Genomic DNA, 21,325 nt, shown 5'->3' on the forward strand with positions numbered 1-21,325 from the left:
CCCCCAGTGCCAGGTAGACAAGTCCCCCCAGGGCCAGATATCCCCCAGTGCCAGATAAGCCCCCAGTGCCAGGTATACATGCCCCCCAGTGCCAGATATCCCCCCAGGGCAAGATATGCCCCCAGTGCCAGATATACCCCAGTGCCAGGTACACAAGTCTCCCCAGGGCCAGATATGCTCCCAGTGCCAGGTATACATCCCCCCCCCCCCCCACAGTGCCAGATATCTAAGTTCCCGCGTACTTGCACTGCTGCCCATTCCTCCCCCCTGCATTCTACAAAACTTACATTTTGAGGGGACCCGGGAGGCAGCAGCAAAGATCGGGACAGGGCCAGCTGCCTGCGAACTGCCAGGCAGCCACGGCATGGAGGAACAGAGCTGCAACGCTATTCTAACTACAATGCCGTCCGTGAGCCAATCGGAGGTCACGGGCTGGCAGCCAATCAGGAGCTGCCAAATGGCAGCTCCTGATTGGCTGCCGGTCCGTGACCTCCGATTGGCTCACGGACAGCATTGTAGTTAGAATAGCGCCGCGGCTTAGCCTCTATCCTTCCAAGGCAGCTGCCGGTGCGCAGCGTTAAAATAATTGTCGCCCGTTAATTAGTTAATGCGTTAACGCGATATTATCGCGTTAACTTGCCCAGCCTTAATATATATATATATATATATATATATATATATATATATATATATTCTTTAAAAAAAAAATAATAATAATACTTGTGGCTCCTAATAGACAAACCAAGTAGATAATCCCTTCTAATATAAATAGATATGCTGTTAGCAACAAAAAAAACACAAAAAAACATGTTTTTTAAAATTTGTATTAGATTCCGGCAGCAAAATGAGGCGGACTGAAATTGACGAAATGACTGTCGAAAAGCACTGTTGTCGAATCGACATTCTTCAATTGAATATACTTTTGTCGTAAAGCCGCATTTTTACCATTGCAGACATGTCGAATTTAACAACTGTCGAATTTCAAAAAGTCGAATCTGAAACATCCGTTTTTTTGTCGAAAAGTACTGTATTACATTGTCGAAAAAAAATTTGTGTCGAAAATGCCCCGTTTTTCGACATTTGCGGCAATTCGACCGCAATTGCATTTACCCAATATACCGCAAAATGTTTATTTTCATTGTAGTATGTTTTTCAATGTAACATGAGAACAGTTACCATATAATATAGTACAGGATACAAATGGTAGCAAAAAAATATATATATATACTGCTGAACATTTGAAGTAGACATTGTTAGAAAAGCTCTGGCATATAGAAGAGAGCTTTTGGAAGAGACCCAACTGAGCAATATAATAACCAAAGAGGAGAAGAGCTAGTGTGGAAAATTTATCAAATGCATGACCACGGAGGAGAAGAAGAAAAACACAAGAAAAATGAATGTCCAATTATAACGTTAGAAATCTGGTCCCACCAGTTGTGTAATGGGACAGGATTGATAATTACAAAAATGCATCAAAATATCATTGCGGCGACTAGCGTAACAGCATTTGAGAAAGGCGAAGAAGTTCCAAAAATTAAATTAATACCTACAGATGTACCATTCAGTTTTAAATGTCTGCAATTCCCTGTCTTAGTTTTTGCTTTCATCGTCAATAAAGCACAGGGGCAAACTTTACAAATGTTTGGCGTTAAACTCAGTGAACGTTATTTTACTTATGGATAAACTTACCATGCTATCCCTTTAAACCGGGACACACATGAATTGCATGGGTTCTGTGGCTGGCTAACTTCCAGTCTGCATTTCCCCTGGTTTTAATCAGCCACAGAACCTGTGTAATTCATTAGTGTCCCGGTTTAAATGGATGGTAAGCCTACTCATGGACAACTTTACGCTGCACTGTCAAGGGTTGGTCCTAGCAGGTGGCATTCATACATACTAGCAGAAAACGGACAGAGAAACAGTATTGTTTCTCAACAAGCACTATGAGAAAAATAGAAAGTTATGGATATTAAGTTTTACTTACACAGTAGAGGATAAATTGGGCTATAAACTAGAATTGCATATATAGCAAATAGATTTTAATTTATATGAAATGGTTAAAAATAAAAACATATATCCCACTAACCCCCCCCACCCCCAATCAAACATACATACACAAAAATGTAATGACCACCGAGCATTATTAGCAAGTTTTATGGTAGTTTTATGCCTAAGCATTACTGGCTTCATTTTCAAACCGTAATCCTGCAAACAGTAGACACATTCTAGTGTAGTCATTAGCTAGCGCATAGCTTTGTGTATAGCCTAGCTAAACTGAAAGAAGATCATTGCTTAGAGTGTACAATCAATACTGGATTTATTTTTTATTGTGGAAAATTTGTAAAAACAAAAAAGTGAACCACACAAACATCAAAAAGAAGAGAAGCCCCTTATGACATATTGAAAACCAGAGAAACACACACTAAACAGAGAAGCGCTGAAAGCCATAAATGTCACATTGTTTCAATAATCACACAATGCCCCCACATTATAGCTTGCCTGAATCAGTAGCACGTGCTGCCCAAAATTATAAAGGAAAAATGAACCCTGTAATCTCGTTATCACGCTGTCAAACGAGTTAATGGTCATTATCATGTGCAGATTCTTATGTTATCAAGAAGTCAGAACATCATTGGTACTTGTCAGGGGATAATTATGCTTAACACTGCAATTAAGTCGGTGTAAATTTGCAGTTGTACTGTAGTTTCAGCTGCAACTTTCCACCACAAAACACTACATTAATATTCGCCTGCACCCTGTGGTTCCAACAAATAACAAAAGCATTGTAATTTACTCTTCATCCCATTCTTGTGAGAGAAAAAAAAAAAATGTATTGAATGCTGAGACAAAGCAACTGAACAATACAGGAAGCCATTCACGAGTATACATCCTGAGGACAAGAGATATTGCAAAGGCTGTGCAGGCGCTCAAAACGCTGGACAGATGTTTCTTGTCAACTATGGAATTCAAGCTGCAGACAGGTCATATATACAATACCATTAATATAGAAAGTCACTAGGGAGTTCTGGCCTGTTAAATGGTCTTGGATCACAATGCTCACTGCTATACTAAAAACAAAAAAATAAACAGGATATAGTCTACACATTTGATCCAAATTGTATTTCTGGACGTGATTTGTCTATGCCAAGTATGCAGGTTTGGACAAATCGATCCATTCGCTCCAGGCTTTATGAAATAAAGGAGATTACAACAGTAGATTTTACTCAAGTTTTTAATCAAAAGGTCAGTTACATTGGCTACAAGTCTGAAAGACTGCACCATCTATTTTATTTAAAACTAAGTGGACCTGTCAGATGGGCAAAGGGTCAATACTTAATATCCCAAGGCAACACATACAATCCACTGGTAGATGCTTCTCAGTAGTCTAAAACTCTCAGCAACTCTCTTATGTGTACATAAAAAAAAGGGGAAAATAAAGAACATGGCTTAAAACTTTTCCAGTATGAGACCCCAGAGGAAGGAAAAAGAAAAAGCCGATATAGGGGAAAGGACAAATTTCTCCATCACTACAGCATCCATGGTGGATAGAATCTTTTGCTTTTGGGACACTGACTATAATGTACACTGAAAAGCATGATTTATGTGTACTCATTGTGTGTTTGTTTGCTATCTTCGGAAGTGGTGCCTCCTGTTTTGATACATAAGAGTTACTATCCCAGGTATCCACAATATACAGATGTGTCCTGGTATGTTAAACAGCCCTTCTAGTCACACCATGCCATTATATAACTTGGTAACACCAAACGTCTTTTCATGTGACCTGTTCCATTAAAATGCTTATGTGAATAAGACGCACTAGCAGCTTATGCTGATTAAAATGATATGCAGCATGCCTATATTTTGTGTGTGACTGCAGCTGTATCTGCATACGAAATGGTACATTACACTGTTTTCCTAGTAAACACTGTAATGTACAATTTTGTATGCAGTTACAGCCGGGGTCGCACACAGAATATAGGCAATAGAATAAAGGCATGCCTCATATCATTTAAAATTAGCATAAAATGCTTGCGTGTCCTTTTTGCATAGCAATGCGAATAAGATGCCAGACACCAACGTTGCATGGGACCTGTCAGCTCACTCACGCCAGGCATCTCCCGCTGCGTGGCGTATTAATGCAAGATGTATGTGGACGCATTTGTATATAATTAGGTTGGCTGATCCAAAGGTCTCAGACTTTAGTGAAACCACTAGCTCCTATTAAACAGACAGAGTGCATTCTCATAGTGCAGCCCACACAATGGCTACCTTCACTGTGTTTACGTGAGGAGTGTGCTTAAAGGTAAGTGTGGGCAAAATAACCATATTAAATAGGATCCAGGAGGCAGCAGGATCTTTTCATTAGCTGGGCGAGGTGTGCCTCCGCTGACATCAAAGTCTCCCAAAAGTTACATGCCAGAAGTAGACTGACACCGAACCCACAACCACAACAAGACCCCCAATTCTCCCTCTCCGGCCGGAGAGGTACATTAAACAAAACCCTGCTGAGTGCAGTGGACTCCGTGGACCACGTGACATGAAAGACTGAGACCCGGAAGTATGGTGCGAGCAGCCTGGCACTAGGGAAGGAAGCGGCTGCCGACTCCAAGCGGGGACCGAACCACTCAAATGGGACACGGGGACGCATGCAGGACGAGACACGGGGACAGAAGCTGAGCCGGCACAGGCGCGCTGAACGTGCCCCCGGCGGGGATTATCCAACAATCCCATCACCCAGTGAAACACACACTTGTAAGAGGACAATTTCTACACAGGGGTCAGACCAGCGGGATGCCGCATAAAGTCAACCCCAGGACATCTGACTGTCAATTTAAGGTAGAAACATGGTACATAGGTCTGGCTCAAGATCCTATGGTAAAGGTGTGCCCTAAAGGCACCCCTGACATACACCCTACTAAAAGGTATACCAACCCGGATAGTATACAACAAAAGGGTAGTCTGTTGACGAACCTGATGGTGGGAGCAAAAACTCAGTTTTCCTTTAATGAATACAAAGTTCTTTTTATCCCCACCAGTCCTGTATTTTCATTTCATAGAGATACATTTCCTATAATAAACAGCGTGCATCATTATAGACTCTCCTACCAGTTCACCCCATTCCCATCCATCTGACCCCCACCTTTTTGCGCTTACCATCCAGCATAATATTGTCATTGAGGGAGGTGGACACCCCCAGGTATAACTGCATTTTCCTTTCTATCCAGCAGTGATTGCAGTCACTGATCTGTTATTACTTACATGCCAGAAGTAGCTTCTGTTAGGCACACTGGAAACCTACCTCTGGGGATCTGTGTAGCCGTGACTGCTTATAAGCAGTGTTACTGAATAAATCTCTATTTGATTTTATAAGTGACCCACAAAATAATGTAATATGCAAAATATAGCACCGCCACTGTTCAGAATGTCTGAGATCAAGTATCTATCTACATACTTTTGGTTATAAAATTAATGCAAATTGTTCTATTTCTATGTCAACTTCTGCATTGTAAACTCTTTCACAGCTAGAAGGAAAAACACCTTGGCTAAAGCATTAAACCTGCCAGACACACACACGCTCAAGATGTCCCAGCTGTTTAAGTTCATTTCACCACCAAGAGTGAGAGAAAATGAGGTATTTCAATTTCATATCCTCAGCCAAGATCAATTTACATGGATGGGATAAGGGAAACGACCTATTTTATAGCAGAAATGCTGCTGATACAAAGTGTTTGAGGAGAAATTTCACAATTTAAGAAAGTTTCAGTTGTAGAAACTTACAAAACAGGGTTAAAGTTATAGAAACACCTATAAAAGGTAAACATTTTATATAACTGTACTTAAGTTATTCCATTTTTGGTGTCCAAATATAAAAGTTTCTTTTGGGCTCAGGTTCTACCAATTAGGCTTTTATGTTTATTGAAAATTCATTGCAATTGGAGACGCATAATACCAATCTCACAAACACCGGAAAGGAAATACGGTAATCAATTAACATGTAGTACATGATAAGAAATTTGCATAAATTTGTTAGAACACATTTCATGGTTACCCTGCCCATTTCCTCAGCAATGTTTATGCCAGTATCTTTTAGAAAGTTAATAAACAGTGAAAACAAAGCTGAAAGGCGCAACGCAGGCACTCTGAAATGAAGGCGCAGCATATTCATAGTAACATCAACATTTGATACATTTCTAAAACATACTGGCAAGTTCAGCTGCATTTCTTCATAATAACAATGATCTTATACTTGTTTGGTGTGATAGAAACATGGAGTTCCTTGCTTTACACAAGGGCACAATCATTTTAACTCCAAAGAGACACATTTGGCAAAAGTTCTCAGCCTGCCGAAATCGGCGTTTGTACTACACTTTTTATACAATGTATTATGGGGGCTATTCAGGTCTACACGCAACAGCTGCATTTGGAAGATCTGTGCATGCGCACTGGCCACAGAGCACGTGTACGACCCTACACCTTGTGGCCACATCGGACGCAAGGTGAATGACAGCGGCGGGTGTTTCGGCATAGTGGGGGCATGGCGGCTGAAACATGGGCGTGTCACAAGCATTTTCGTGGCAACTGCTTGACGTCAACAAGCAGCCGCTACGAGAGAAAAAATGGCAGTGGACTGCCTGCCAGCACAGTCAGGCTACCCTGGCAGGGGTCACCCGCTAACCGATCCGTCCAAAAATTAAACTGAGGCCGCATCGTGAGGAAGAGCCATGCACATGATGGGCGGTCCCCAGCATGTGAGGAGATCGCAAGATCTGCGTCCATCTCTAAATAACCCCCTATGTGCCTTCCTGGTCCACTTTAGTGGAGAAGAACATTTCTATGCACACACTATGTCAAATGTAAAAATAAATAAACAGACAGCTTCAAAGAACTCAGAAATGCCAGATGTAATACAGACAGTCCAGATATCGCCTCACTCTATTAACTCAAACCATAAATAATGCTAAACCAATCAGTTTTTTGAGAACAAACAGAAAAGCTTAAGATGTAATCATACAGATTGTTTTCTTTATATACGAGAAGCTTTGTGCCTGATGACATGAGGCTGCTGTCATTCAGTTTTCCTGGATATTCTTAGAACTCAGTTGTTCATTTGCAAAAATTGATGTGTGACAGATTTGTATGCAAGGTATATACAACTCAGAACTCGAGCTTGTATCCTAGAGGCTGCTTACCCGACCGCTGTGCAAGAGGCCTACCTAGGTGTAGAGCTTGAACCACTGCAGTAATGAAAAATGAGTCAAGTGTCCTCTTCTTACAAGTAACCAAAGTGGCGTTTGTTAAACAAACTTTTCTCATTTTTACAGGTGATTGTACCTTTAAGTTAATAGCCACAATAAGTTGGTTATAAAATGATTTCCTTTTTGACAAATATAAACCAACAAGCTACTATTTGTCATAGTGCTGCACCAAGGGCCTGATTCACACCTGCAAACTTGTACACAGCAGCTGTGCTAATATATGTAAATGTCGCAGTCGCAAGGATTTGTTGAGGTGACCACTGACAGCATCTCTGAACCACCGCTGGTGTACAAAAATGCAACCAGACTAACATGGGTCAAACACTGACCTTCTGAATAACCGTATGCTCACAAAGCATGGCCGCTGGAGCCATTGCAACGGTGTACAGGATCAGTCGCAGGCTGTGACATGACCTAGAAATAATCATGACATGCCTGTGTTTAAGTTGCCACTCCTGTCACCCCCCACAATTGGTCCTATACTGGGAATCACTTTGCAAGTTAATCTGCACTCTGAATGCGGCCGCAAAACCAATGTGGCACATGCGCAGTGCGACTTAAACATATGCGCAGTGGCAAAAAAAAACTTCCCTACTGCATACAAAATCAACATTGTGTCCATCTCAATCAGGTCCATAGAAAGTAGAGCTATAACTTGCTGATTAGGTGACCATGTATGAATGAGCTTCAGCCCTGGTAAGCAAATGACAGCCAAATAAATCAAACACCAGTAAAGGTTGCAAATAAAAAAATAAAAACATCTCTGTGGGATTGCACCTTTAGGGGCCCATTTCTCAACAAGTTTTAGCTATTTAAAACTTGTTGCTTATGATTAATGGTGCTCCAGCCTATCAGCTCCCAACTGTCATGTGTTTGGAAATGGACAGTTGGGAGCTGATTGGGTGGAGCACCATTTATCATACGCAATGAGTTTTAAATAGCTAAAACTCATTGATATAATGGCCCCATTGATATAATGGCCCCATAATGTCGCAAAATGCCACAATGAAACCAAGCAACTTATTCAGAAGACAAGCAGAAACTTTTTATCTTGTTTATACTGTACAAAACGTCTTCCGCTGAAGCTACTCCAGCAACTTCAAGTATTTGAACAGTTAAAATAAAGCAGCAGGCGGTACAAAGAAATAGTTTGCATGCTACTATCATGGTAGTCTTCACAGAAAGGCTGCAGGGTATTTTATTATTTGATCATCACTGAATACCAAGAGTTCATTAAAGAAAAGCATAAACATAGATAGCCTAATGATCTTCATCTTGCGTATAGTCCTAACTCTAATTAGATAGGGTGATCATAAATAGAGTTTAGTGTTAAATGACAGTCCATAATAGGCATAGTTTATGAGAATCAGTGAAGCTCAGCATGTTACATTACTACATACTGTGACCAAGCTATTTATGTTAACATCTACTGCATAAAACACCAAGTTGATGATAACAGTAATTGTATGCTTGTTTGTTCTCATGTGAGGTTTTGAAATATATTCTAAGTATTGTACAAATAATATTACATTTTCATTAGAGCCATAAAGCTCAGGGCTCTCTGTGGAATGTATTCCTCAGATTGCTTAGTATGTGCCCCAGTCATGGTATATTAAAATTAAGCTCAGAGTGTTAGTACATGTGCATACAAGGCTTTGCTGCAGTTGTTCAATACAAAAGAATCTCTGCACTTCTCCGTTATTATTTTAAATTATGCTCGCCATCCAATTTAATCCCTTCCTCTGCCCATTTATGACCTAGCTAGCTGGTGATTATAGTGCTGCACATCTTTCTTCTCCCTATTGCTAGATTGCATGGCGACAACTTTGACAGGTCTGCAGGCCCATGTTCCCATCCAGCTTTCCTACCTCTGATATACTATATTGTTATGTTTTAAATATATAATGGAGGCTAGTGCCATAACACAGTATGGTATAAAGGGAGCTGGAGAGCCTACTGAAAATTATATGCCCAGATTTATCAAGCCTTGGAGAGTGATACATCGTGCCAGCCAATCAGCTTCCTAACTGCCATGTTACAGGCTGTGGGGCAGATGTATTATCCTGGAGAAGGTATAAGGAAGTGATAAACCAGTGATATGTGTGAGGTGATAAAGGCACCAGCCAATCAGCTCCAATATGTAAATTAACAGTAAGGATGTGATTGGCTGGTGCCTTTATCACCTTGCACATATCACTTCCTGATGCCTTCTCCAGGATAATAAATCTGCCCCTGTGTTTGAAAAATTACAGTTAGGAGCTGATTGGTTGGTACTTTATCACTCTCCAAGGCTTGATAAATCTATCTGCCATCCTGTCAAACTGATTTCACACACGTGGGCAACAGGTAGCTAGGTTATTTCTCCACAATGCTTGATTGTCAGTGGAATCACTGGGTTACTATGAATAGATTACTATCAAAAGGAAAACAGCTGGAGGGAAAGAAATAAATCTATTCTGAAAGGAAAACTAGCTAAACCCAGGGACGGACAGTGGTCGGAAATCGGCCCTGGCATGTGCATGCATGCACACATGACAGGGGCACGCGGACACTACCCACAGGGTCTTGCTGCGAGTCAGGGGGTCGTGGACTCATGGCACGCCTCCATTTCCATTGAGATGGGCGGGGGAGTGGCCAGAGCAGAGAGCCGGAGGCTGCGCGCTTCCTGGCTCTCTGTGTGACAGGACCGGCCTACCAGCCTATCGGCCCTTCTGGCATTTGGACAGACTGGCCCTGGCTAAACTATTCTGTACCTGTTATTTAGAGGAAAACAAACAAACAAACAAACAAACAAACAAACAAACAAACAAACAAACAAACAAACAAACAGTCTTATTCCAGAACATTTAGGTCTGGCAAGACTATACAAAAACACAAAAAAGACTAATTCATACATTTAAAAACCATACCCAAAGATACAATAGTACTAAAGTAGTCAAACCTGAAATTATCATCAACTCAGTCCACGCTGTCCAAGGTATGGAAAACAATTACCACCTACCTGTAAGATTCTGCAAACTCTGCTGATAGTCTGTAGGCTCGTGATGTCGTCAAAAAAGAATTCTATTCTGTAGCTTCAAATCTAAAAGGTAGAATAAAAAAAAAGGTAATTAATAAGCATACTGCCAGTATATTCTAAGATAAAGTCAAGACATTACTCACTTAAGGGCCGTATTCACGGGCCGATTTGGGGAGAGATGTGTGCTGAGTGGTTCGCTCAGCACACATCTCTCCCCCCGCTCAGCACATTGCGATGTGTGCTGAGCGTGTGGGGGGAGACGGGGGGGGCGCTCATTTCACCCAGCGGGTGAAGTGAGCGACCTGCTGGATTGGCCAATCTAGCACCAGCGATGGCGATGCGCGGGGCTGCGCATCGCTATCGCTGTGAGGGATACACACGGAGTGATCGCTGCTTAAAATCTAAGCAATCTAGTCAGATCGCTGCTTAAAATCTAAGCAATCTAGTCAGATCGCTGCTTAAATCTAAGCAATCTAGTCAGATCGCTGCTTAAATCTAAGCAATCTAGTCAGATTGCTTAGATTTTAAGCAGCGATCGCTCCGCGAGTACCCCCCTTAACATGGCTACTGATAGCATATCAAACCATCTTTACACTAAACATAAAATAAACAAATATAGCAGGAAAGTTTATTAGTGGCAGGTTATAAGTACACAGATAAGGAAACTTTGGCCTTCTTTCTCCACAAAGGTGAACTGTAGCCTATTGTTGTCAGTGAGGGGCAGTGGGGATTGCTGTGAGGGATATGAGTAGTAAAGAATAATCTACGCATTCGAGAAATTCAGACCTTGCTTTGTATTTCAGACAAAAGTGACAAGTAAACCCATAAGGAATATACTGCAGCACTGGGATTCTCTGATGCAGATATCCTTTTCTTACAAACCGATCCATAATCCACATGATGACAGCTGTATTTTTAGAACATTAAGTGCATAAACTACAGACATGTACACATTTGTTGGTACCTTTACAGCTCATTGAAACAATGCTTCATTCCTCATGAAAACTGATTAAAATAAAAGCTCGTCTCATGTATACCTGCAGGCCTTTGTATGCCATACAAAAAAAAAATTGGCAAGTCACATCAGCTCTATGTTCATAGACGAAGCAATGAAGCTTTCAAAGAAAAGAACACTATACCTAACTGAGAAACATGGAGGAGGTCTGGTTATGTTTTGTTCCTGCTTTGCTGTGTCTGACACTGGGTACCCTGAAACTGCAGGGCACAATGAAATCTCAAATCTATCAAGGTATTCTGGAGCGAAACATACTGCCCAGTGCCAGAAAGCGGAGTAGAAGTCATAAATTCTCCAACGGGATAATGACCCAACCCACACAGCTAAAAGCACATCATAATGGATAAGAATACAATATTAGACTATTCTGAAGTGGCATTTTATAAGCCCTGATCTAAATTCTATTGAGCATCAATCACGGAGACGGCTGGAGCAGTTTGCTCAGGAAGAACGGGCCACACTACAAGTTGACAGGTGCAGCAGTGTCAATGAGCTACAGAAATTGCATGACTGGGTCTAAAGTTTGCGCAACAAAATATTAGGTAAAGGGTCCTATCATGTTTGACCATGACATTTTCATTTGTTTTATTTAAAATTTGTTTTAAATAAAGAATTAAATAAAAGTTTGTTTTATTACAACGTCAGTTTTTTGCACTTTCCTGATGTTTCACTACATACATACATACATACATAATAGGATTTTACTTACCGGTAAATCTATTTCTCGTAGTCCGTAGAGGATGCTGGGGACTCGGTAAGGACCATGGGGAATAGACGGACTCCGCAGGAGACATGGGCACTTGAAGAAAGCTTTGGATTCTGGGTGTGCACTGGCTCCTCCCTCTATGTCCCTCCTCCAGACCTCAGTTAGAGAAACTGTGCCCAGAGGATATGAACAGTACGAGGACAGGATTTATGTAACCTACGAGGACAGGATTTATGTAACCTAAGGGCGAGATTCATACCAGCCACACCAATCACACCGTATAACTTGTGATAAACTACCCAGTTAACAGTATGAACAAGTAACATAGCCTCGGTTCAAGACCGACCAACTATAACATAACCCTTATGTAAGCAATAACTATATACAAGTCTTGCAGAAGAAGTCCGCACTTGGGACAGGCGCCCAGCATCCTCTACGGACTACGAGAAATAGATTTACTGGTAAGTAAAATCCTATTTTCTCTAACGTCCTAGAGAATGCTGGGGACTCCGTAAGGACCATGGGGATTATACCAAAGCTCCCAAACTGGCGGGAGAGTGCGGATGACTCTGCAGCACCGATTGAGCAAACAGGAGGTCCTCCTCAGCCAGGGTATCAAACTTATAGAACTTTGCATAGGTGTTTGACCCCGACCAAGTAGCAGCTTGGCACAGTTGTAGTGCCGAGACCCCTCAGGCAGCCGCCCAAGAAGAGCCCACCTTCCTAGTGGAATGGGCCTTAACCGATTTAGGCAATGGCAATCCTGCCGTAGAATGCACCTGCTGAATCGTGTTACAGATCCAGCGAGCAATTGTCTGCTTTGAAGCAGGAGCGCAAACCTTGTTGGCCGCATACAGAACAAACAGAGCTTCAGTCTTCCTGATCCTAGCTGTTCTGGTCACGTAAATCTTCAAAGCCCTGACCACATCCAGGGACTCTGAGTCCTCCAAGTCCCGTGTAGCCACAGGCACGACAATAGGTTGGTTCATATGAAAAGATGAGACCACCTTGGGCAGAAATTGAGGACGAGTCCTCAACTCTGCCCTATCCACGTGAAAAATCAGGTATGGGCTTTTATATGATAAAGCCACTAATTCCGAAACACGCCTTGCAGAAGCTAAGGCCAACAACATGACCACTTTCCAAGTGAGGTATTTCAACTCCACTGTTTTGACTGGTTCATACCAAGGTGACTTGAGGAAACTTAATACCACGTTAAGATCCCAAGGCGCCACCGGAGGTACAAAGGGAGGCTGAATATGCAGCACTCCCTTCACAAAAGTCTGTACTTCAGGAAGAGAAGCCAATTCTTTTTGAAAGAAAATGGATAAGGCCGAAATTTGGACCTTTATGGACCCTAATTTTAGGCCCAAAATCACTCCCGTTTGAAGGAAGTGAAGCAGATGGCCCAAATGGAACACCTCCGTAGGAGCAGCTCTGGCCTCACACCAAGAAACATATTTCCGCCATATACGGTGATAATGTTTCGATGTCACCTCCTTCCTAGCCTTGATCAGGGTAGGAATGACCTACTCCGGAATCCCTTTTTCAGCTAGGATCCGGCGTTCACCCGCCATGCCGTCAAACACAGCCGCGGTAAGTCTTCGAACAGACAGGGCCCCTGCTGCAGCAGGTCCTGCCTTAGAGGAAGAGGCCACGGATCTTCTGTGAGCAACTCTTGCAGATCCGGATACCAAGTCCTCCTTGGCCAATCTGGAACAATGAGAATTGTTCTGACCCTTCTTAGACTTATTAATCTCAACACCTTGGGTATGAGAGGCAGAGGAGGAAACACATAAACCGATCTGAACACCCATGGTGTCACCAGAGCGTCTACCGCTACCGCCTGAGGGTCTCTTGACCTGGTGCAATACCTCTTTAGCTTTTTGTTGAGATGGGACGCCATCATGTCTATTTGAGGCAGTCCCCACCGATCAACGATCTGCGTGAAGACTTCTTGATGAAGTCCCCACTCTCCCGGATGCAGGTTGTGCCTGCTGAGGAAGTCCGCCTCCCAGTTGTCCACCCCCGGGATGAACACTGCTGATAGTGCGCTTACATGGCCTTCCGCCCAGCGCAGAATCCTGGTCGCCTCTGCCAAGGCCACTCAGCTCCTTGTGCTGCCTTGGCGGTTTACATGAGCCACTGCCGTGATATTGTCCGACTGAATCAGAACCGGTTTGTTCTGAACCACTCCTCCGCCTGGCGTAGGGCGTTGTAAATGGCCCTTAACTCCAGGACATTGATGTGAAGACAAGTCTCTAGGCTTGACCAGAGACCTTGGAAATTTCTTCCCAGTGCGACAGCCCCCCAACCTCGGAGGCTCGCGTCCGTGGTCACCAGGATCCAGTCCTGAATGCCGAACCTGCGACCCTCTAGGAGGTGAGCACTGTGCAGCCACCACAGGAGAGATACCCTGGCCCTGGGAGACAGGGTGATCCGTTTCTGCATCTGTAGATGGGACCCGGACCATTTGTCCAATAGGTCCCATTGGAAAGTCCTCGCATGGAACCTGCCGAAGGGGATGGCCTTGTATGAAGCCACTATCTTCCCCAGAACCTTTGTGCAATGATGCACCGAAACCTTTTTTGGCTTTAAAAGGTTCCTGACCAGGGCTATGAGCTCCTGAGCCTTCTCCACCGGAAGAAAAACTCTTTTTTGGTCTGTGTCTAGAATCAGGCCCAAAAAGGTCAGACGCGTTGCAGGTACTAGCTGGGATTTCGGTAAATTGAGAATCCAGCCGTGCATCTGCAACGTCTTCACGGACAGAGACACGCTGTCCAGCAACTTCTCCCGAGATCTCGCCTTTATAAGGAGATCGTCCAAGTACGGGATGATTGTGACTCCCTGCTTGCGCAGGAGCACCATCATTTCCGCCATTACCTTGGTGAAAATTCTCGGGGCCGTGGACAGACCAAACGGCAACGTCTGAAATTGGTAGTGACAATCCTGTACTACAAATCTCAGAAATGCCTGGTGAGGGGGGAAAATCGGAACATGAAGGTACGCATCCTTTATGTCCAGGGACACCATCCAATCCCCTTCCCTCCAGGCTGGCGATGACCATTCTGAGCGATTCCATTTTGAACTTGAACCTCTTCAAGTACAGGTTCAGGGATTTTAGATTTAGAATGGGTCTGACCGAACCGTCCGGTTTCGGTACCACAAACAGGGATGAATAATAACCCTCTCCTTGCTGGAGATGAGGAACCTTGATTATCACCTGTTGAATGTACAATTTGTGAATTGCCGCTAACACTAGCTCCCTCTCTGACAGGGAAGCCGGCAGAGCCGATTTGAAAAACCGGCGAGGGGGCATGTCTTCGAATTCCAGTCTGTATCCCTGGGAAACAATCTCTATTTCCCAGGGTTCCACCTGTGATTGAACCCAGACGTGGCTGAAAAGACGAAGACGTGCCTCCACTTGATCTGACCCCCCCCGGAAAGCCCCAGCGTCATGCTGTGGACTTTGCGGAAGTAGGGGAGGACTTCTGCTCCTGGGAACTAGCTGAGTGCAGCTTTTTTCCCTTGCCTTTACCTCTGGCCACGAAGGACGATCCTCGTACCTTCTTGTTTTTATTGGAACGAAAGGACTGCATTTGATAATAGGTACCTTCTTAGAATGCTGCGGGGGAACATAAGGTAAAAAATTCGATTTACCGGCCATAGCAGTAGAGACTAGGTCCGAGAGGCCTTCTCAAACAACTCCTCCCCCTTGTAAGGCAATGACTCCATATGCCGCTTTGAGTCGGCGTCTCCCGTCCACTGTCGGGTCCACAAGAGCCGCCTAGCAGAAACAGACATATCTGTCCATCTCCGTAGATAAGGAGTCTGCCCATGTCACTACAGCACTACAAACCCAGGCCGACGCCATGGCTGGCCTAACTATAGTTCCTGAATGTGTGTAAATGTGCTTCATGGTAATTTCCTGCTTGCGATCAGCAGGATCCTTGAGGGAAGCAGTATCCAGAGAAGGCAGTGCCACCTTCTTGGATAAGCGTGTCAGCGCCTTGTCTACTTTAGGCGCAGATTCCCATCGTATCCGATCCTTCTGTGGAAAAGGATACTCCATGAGAATCCTTTTGGGAACATGGAGTCTCCTATCCGGAGATTCCCAAGCCTTTTCGCATAATTCGCTTAGCTCAAATGAGGACGGAAATGTGACCTCAGGCTTTTTCCCTTTATACATGTGAACCCTCGTGTCAGGGACAGGGGGTTCCTCCGTGATATGCAAAACCTCTTTTATGGCAATAATCATGTACCTAATACCTTTTGCCACCTTCGGCTGTAATTTTGCATCCTCATAGTCGACACTAGAGTCTGTGTCGGTATCTGTGTCAGCGACCTGGGATATGGGGCGCTTTTGAGACCCTGAAGGTCCTGGCACCACAGGGACAGGCACGGACTGGCTACCTGACTGATCCCTAGATTCAGCTTTGTCTAATCTTTTATGCAGGAGATTTACATTTGCATTCAAGACATTCAGCATATCCACCCAGTCCGGTGTCGGCGTTGCCGACGGCGACCTGACATTCAAGCACTCCCCCTCCCTATTAAGCGAGCCTTCCTCATCAAACATGTCGACACACACGTACCGACACTGCACACACCCAGGGAAACTTTTTCTGAAGACCATATCCCCTGAAAGGCTCTTTGGAGAGACAGAGAGAGAGTATGCCAGCACACACCCCAGCGCAACAACCTGGAGACCAACACAGAATGCTTTTCCCCAGCAGCGCTGTATTATACTTTATCCGCCAATTATGTGCCCCCCCCCTCTCTTTTTAAACTCCCTTCACCGTGTCTAAGCAGGGGAGAGTCCGGGGAGCTTCCTCTCAGCGTTCTGTGGAGAGAGAAATGGCGCTGGTGAGTGCTGAGGGAGAAGCCCCGCCCCCTCAGCGGCAGGCTTCTGTCCCGCTCAAAATCGTTTAAAATGGCGGGGGCTCAATTATATACATGTACAGTGCCCAGCTGTACATGTATATACCTATTTGCCATCTAAGAGGTGTTATTATTGCTGCCCAGGGCCCCCCCCCCTGCACCCATACAGTGACCGGAGTGTGTGAGGTGATGTGGAGCAATGACGCACAGCTGCAGTGCTGTGCGTTACCTCTGTGAAGCTGAAGGCTTCTGCCGCCTGAGACGTCTTCTTGCTTCTGTTCTTCTGGCTCTGTGAGGAGAACGGCGGCGTGGCTCCGGGGGTGGACGCCCAGGGTGAACCTGTGTTCACCCCCTCTGAAGCTAATGGTGTCCAGTAGCCGAGGAAGCAGATCCTATCAGTTAAGTAGGTCTGCCCCTCTCTCCTCAGTCCCTCGATGCAGGGAGCCTGTTGCCAGCAGTGCTCCCTGTGAAAAAGGTAAAAATCCAAACAAAAATGCTTTCTGTAGCAAAGAACTCGAGAGCTCCCTGCAGTGCGCCCTTCATCCTCTGTGCACAGTGTAAAACTGAGGTCTGGAGGAGGGACATAGAGGGAGGAGCCAGTGCACACCCAGAATCCAAAGCTTTCTTCAAGTGCCCTATCTCCTGCGGAGCCTGTCTACTCCCCATGGTCCTTACGGAGTTCCCAGCATCCTCTAGGACGTTAGAGAAATATAATATATATATATATATATATATATATATATATATATATATATTTTTTTTTTATTTTTTTTTTTTTTTTTTTTTTTCTATAGACAAAAAACCTTACGGTTTCACATGTCCCATTAAGGCTTCTTACACATGATCTGGCATTTCAGAAACCTGTTGTAACTCTTCCACTCAAACTCCAAAAAGCGATGAAATTCCGATCATTAAGGCTGACGCCTTAATGGACGTGTTCCTTGCACAATACAGATATGGTATGCCATCACAGCCTGTGGGTAAGTGCAGATTCAGCACTCTCACAGAGTTAGATTGCTGTCACTCACACAATGGTGGAGCTGCTCATTCACAGATTTGTGTGCTCATTGGAATACACACATGCAGTCTATGCAACTGAAGGTCTGAGCAGTTTTGTGGTGCTGCCATCCCACACAGTGCCCACTACCATCCTATTCGGGCACCACAACAATCCCACCTTGTTACAACATCCTTCTAACTCCATACATCCATCTCATTTAGTATACACATTTCGTTCCCTCAAACATCTTGGTTAATTGCTAAAACTGTAATACCCTATCTACGGTCTATGCATCTACACTTACTTCCCCTATACACCCCCATGCTGCCCTGTCTTCCCCAATCCCTACTGCTGTGTTCTCCCATCTGTGCTAGTCTGTACTAACTTATCTGTACCATCTGCCTTTCCCCATCTGTGCCTTGTCTGTACCACCGTTTCCTTCTCTCTGTGCTGCTCAGTGTTTCCCTCTTCAACGTCACTGTGTCCTCCCATACCTGCTATACTGTCTTCTCTCCCATCTGCACCAGTTTTCAACCCATCTGCATTGTTGACCCCCATCCGCACCACTCTGCCTCCCTTCCCATACATGCTGCTTAATCTCCCCCCTATCCACACCACTCTTACCCCATTCATGTAGCGGACATCGCTGACATCCTGAAGGTAAGTATCAGGGTCACTGTTAGTGTTATGGCCCGGGGAAGGGGAAGTATTAGCACTAGCCACCCCTCCTCCGAGGATTAGGCCTAGCTGTCAAGCCCCAAGGGTAGGTAAAATACTTACCCCCTCCGATATTGGGACTTCCTTCCCGTCATCCATGCCACTGTTTCTTTACATCTGTACTGCTCTCATCCCTTTACATCTGTGCTGCTCTATCCCCCTCATCCACACGGCACTGTCCACTCATCCACACCGCTCTGTCTTCCCACCATCTGTGCCACTGTCTTTTCCCCCATCTGCACCATTCTTTCTCCCATCTGTGCCACTCTTTCCCCATCTGTTGCACTCTGTCTTACCTCCTCCCGTCTGCACCACTGTTTTCTGTGTTTCTTTGTCCCCCAATCAGTGCTGCTTAGTCTTCCCCCCTATCCACACATTTCTGTCCCCTCATCCATACTGCTCTGTCTCCTCCCCCTATTCACGCCACTCTTACCTCATCCAAGAAGCTTTGTCTTCCACTCAGAGCCTCAGTTGCATAGACTGCATGTGTGTATTCCAATGAGCACACAAATCTGTGAATTAGCAGCTCCACCATTGTGTGAGTGACAGCAATCTCACTCTGTGAGAGTGCTGAATCTGCACTTATCCACAGGCTGTGATGGCATACCATATCTGTATTGTGCAAGGAACACGTCCATTAAGGCGTCAGCCCTAATGATCGGAATTTCATTGCTTTTTGGAGTTTGAGTGGAAGAGTTACAACAGGTTTCTGAAATGCCAGATCATGTGTAAGAAGCCTTAATGGGACATGTGAAACCGTAAGGTTTTTTGTCTATGGAATTTCATAGCTTTTTTTAAATTTATTTTTTTTAAATTCAGAAATGTAAAATTTCACTGTAAGAACATTTGATTTAACGATAACACACCCCTGTCAACAAGCATTACCCCTGGCCACAAGCATTACAAACCCCCTGGCAACGAGTATGACACTCGTCCCAGAGCATGAACCCAAGCGAGATACCCAGCCCATGAAACCCCTAGCAACGACCATGCTGTGCAGGAACATAAGGTAAAAATGAAGACTTACCCTCGGTAGCCGTAGATACCAGGTCAGTGAGGCCGTCACCAAACAAGACCCTACCGTTAAACGGTAAAGACTCCATCGCCTTCTTAGAGTCAGCGTCAGCATTCCATTGATGAATCCCCACTGCTGATGTGACCCAAAGTCAAAAGCACGCTATCCCTGTCCAGGGTATCTACCTCAGATGACAAGTTATCTGCCCACTTTTCAATAGCGCTACTCACCCATGCCGAAGCAACGGATGGCCTGAGTAGCGACCCTGTAGTGACATAGATGGATTTTAGTGTATTTTCCTGCTTACGATCCGCAGGATCTTTTAGGGCTGCCGTGTCAGGAGACGGAAGCGCCACCTTTTTAGAAAGACGCGATAAAGCTTTATCTACCGTGGGGATTGACTCCCACCTTTCACTGTCCCCAGAGGGGATCGGATATGCCACTGGAATTCTTTTGGGAACATGTATCTTTTTGTCAGGATTTTCCCAAGCCTTTTCAAAAAGCGCGTTCAGTTCATGAGAGGGAGGAAACGTTACCTCAGGTTTCTTTCCTTTAAACTTACAGACCCTAGTATCAGGAACAGCAGGGTCCTCTGATATATGCAACACTTCTTTTATCGCCACAATCATAATACTCTTAGCCAGTTTTGGATTTAATCTGGCATCACTATAGTCGACACTGGAATCAGAGTCCGTGTCGGTATCTGTATCATGTATTTGGGTAAACGCACGTTTCTGTGACCCCGAAGGGGTCTGTGCTTGTGACAAAGCATCCTCCATGGACTTCCTCCATGTCTGGTTCTTAGACTCAGATTTATCAAATCTCTTAGTCAACCGAGTCATATTTGCATTTAAAACACTCAACATATTTACCCAGTCATCCGTCGGCGGTGCCGACACAGCCACTCTCACAATATTGTCTGTCCCCACTCCAGCCTCCTCCTGGGAAGAGCACTCAGCCTCAGACATGTCGACACCCACACGTGCCGACACCCACAACCACACTGGGGCTATAGGAGATAGACACACAACAAAGCCTGTAAGAGAAACACAGAGGAAGTTCTGCCAGTTCACAACCCAGTGCCTATCCCGGTACTCAAGCAAGTAAAAAGACTGCCCAGACCTGTTAGCGCTTTCTATAGTGTTCACTCTAAGTGTCTTTCACAGGGCGCTGCGCCCTGCCCCTTTTTTAGACACCTGAATGCCCGTTTGTGTGGGCCCTCCCGCCCTGCACTTTGCTGGCCGCTGGACCCGCCGCCGGACACATTAACACACTGTCTCCCTGCATGAGAGACAGAGACCTCCGCGGCCCGTCCCGCCCGCCTCGTTACGCCCATCCTTAGCTATCAGCCGCCACAGCTCCCCTCCTCTGCGAGCAGACTATAGGTCTGCTCATGATCTGTAGAGACAGGAGGGCTGGGTTTGCCTCTCCCGCCGAGACAAACCCAGCCCTCCCTCCTCTGTGTACATCATGGATCAGTGTGGTGACCATTTCCAACCAGCTCCGCGGTGTGTGAGGGGGGACCAGCGCAATCAACTCCCGCAGCATCAGCCCCCAGTAAGTAAACTTGGCAAAAAAAAGCGGAGATCAAAAATGTTCCCTAGCTGGTGCAATGTGTTTCAGTGCTCTCTACCTGGTGCAGTGTGTCTCAGTGCTCTCTACCTGGTGCAGTGTGTCTCAGTGCTCTCTACCTGGTGCAGTGTGTCTCAGTGCTCT

The 21,325-nt window shown here is 44.8% G+C and overlaps 1 protein-coding gene across 3 annotated transcripts in view; it reads right to left on the reverse strand.

Annotated features, from left to right (window-relative positions):
• Positions 1 to 21,325, reverse strand: part of PLXNB2 (plexin B2) — a 357,268-nt gene that overhangs the window by 257,357 nt on the left and 78,586 nt on the right. For all 3 annotated transcript variants that reach the window (XM_063927157.1, XM_063927155.1, XM_063927156.1), the window contains exon 2: positions 10,258 to 10,338. The gene's annotated coding sequence lies outside the window, so the exon portion shown is untranslated. The remainder of the gene's footprint in view (positions 1 to 10,257; positions 10,339 to 21,325) is intronic.

This window comes from Pseudophryne corroboree, chromosome 6 (genome assembly GCF_028390025.1).
Source record: "Pseudophryne corroboree isolate aPseCor3 chromosome 6, aPseCor3.hap2, whole genome shotgun sequence".
In the NCBI taxonomy this organism is placed as follows: Eukaryota; Metazoa; Chordata; class Amphibia; order Anura; family Myobatrachidae; genus Pseudophryne; species Pseudophryne corroboree.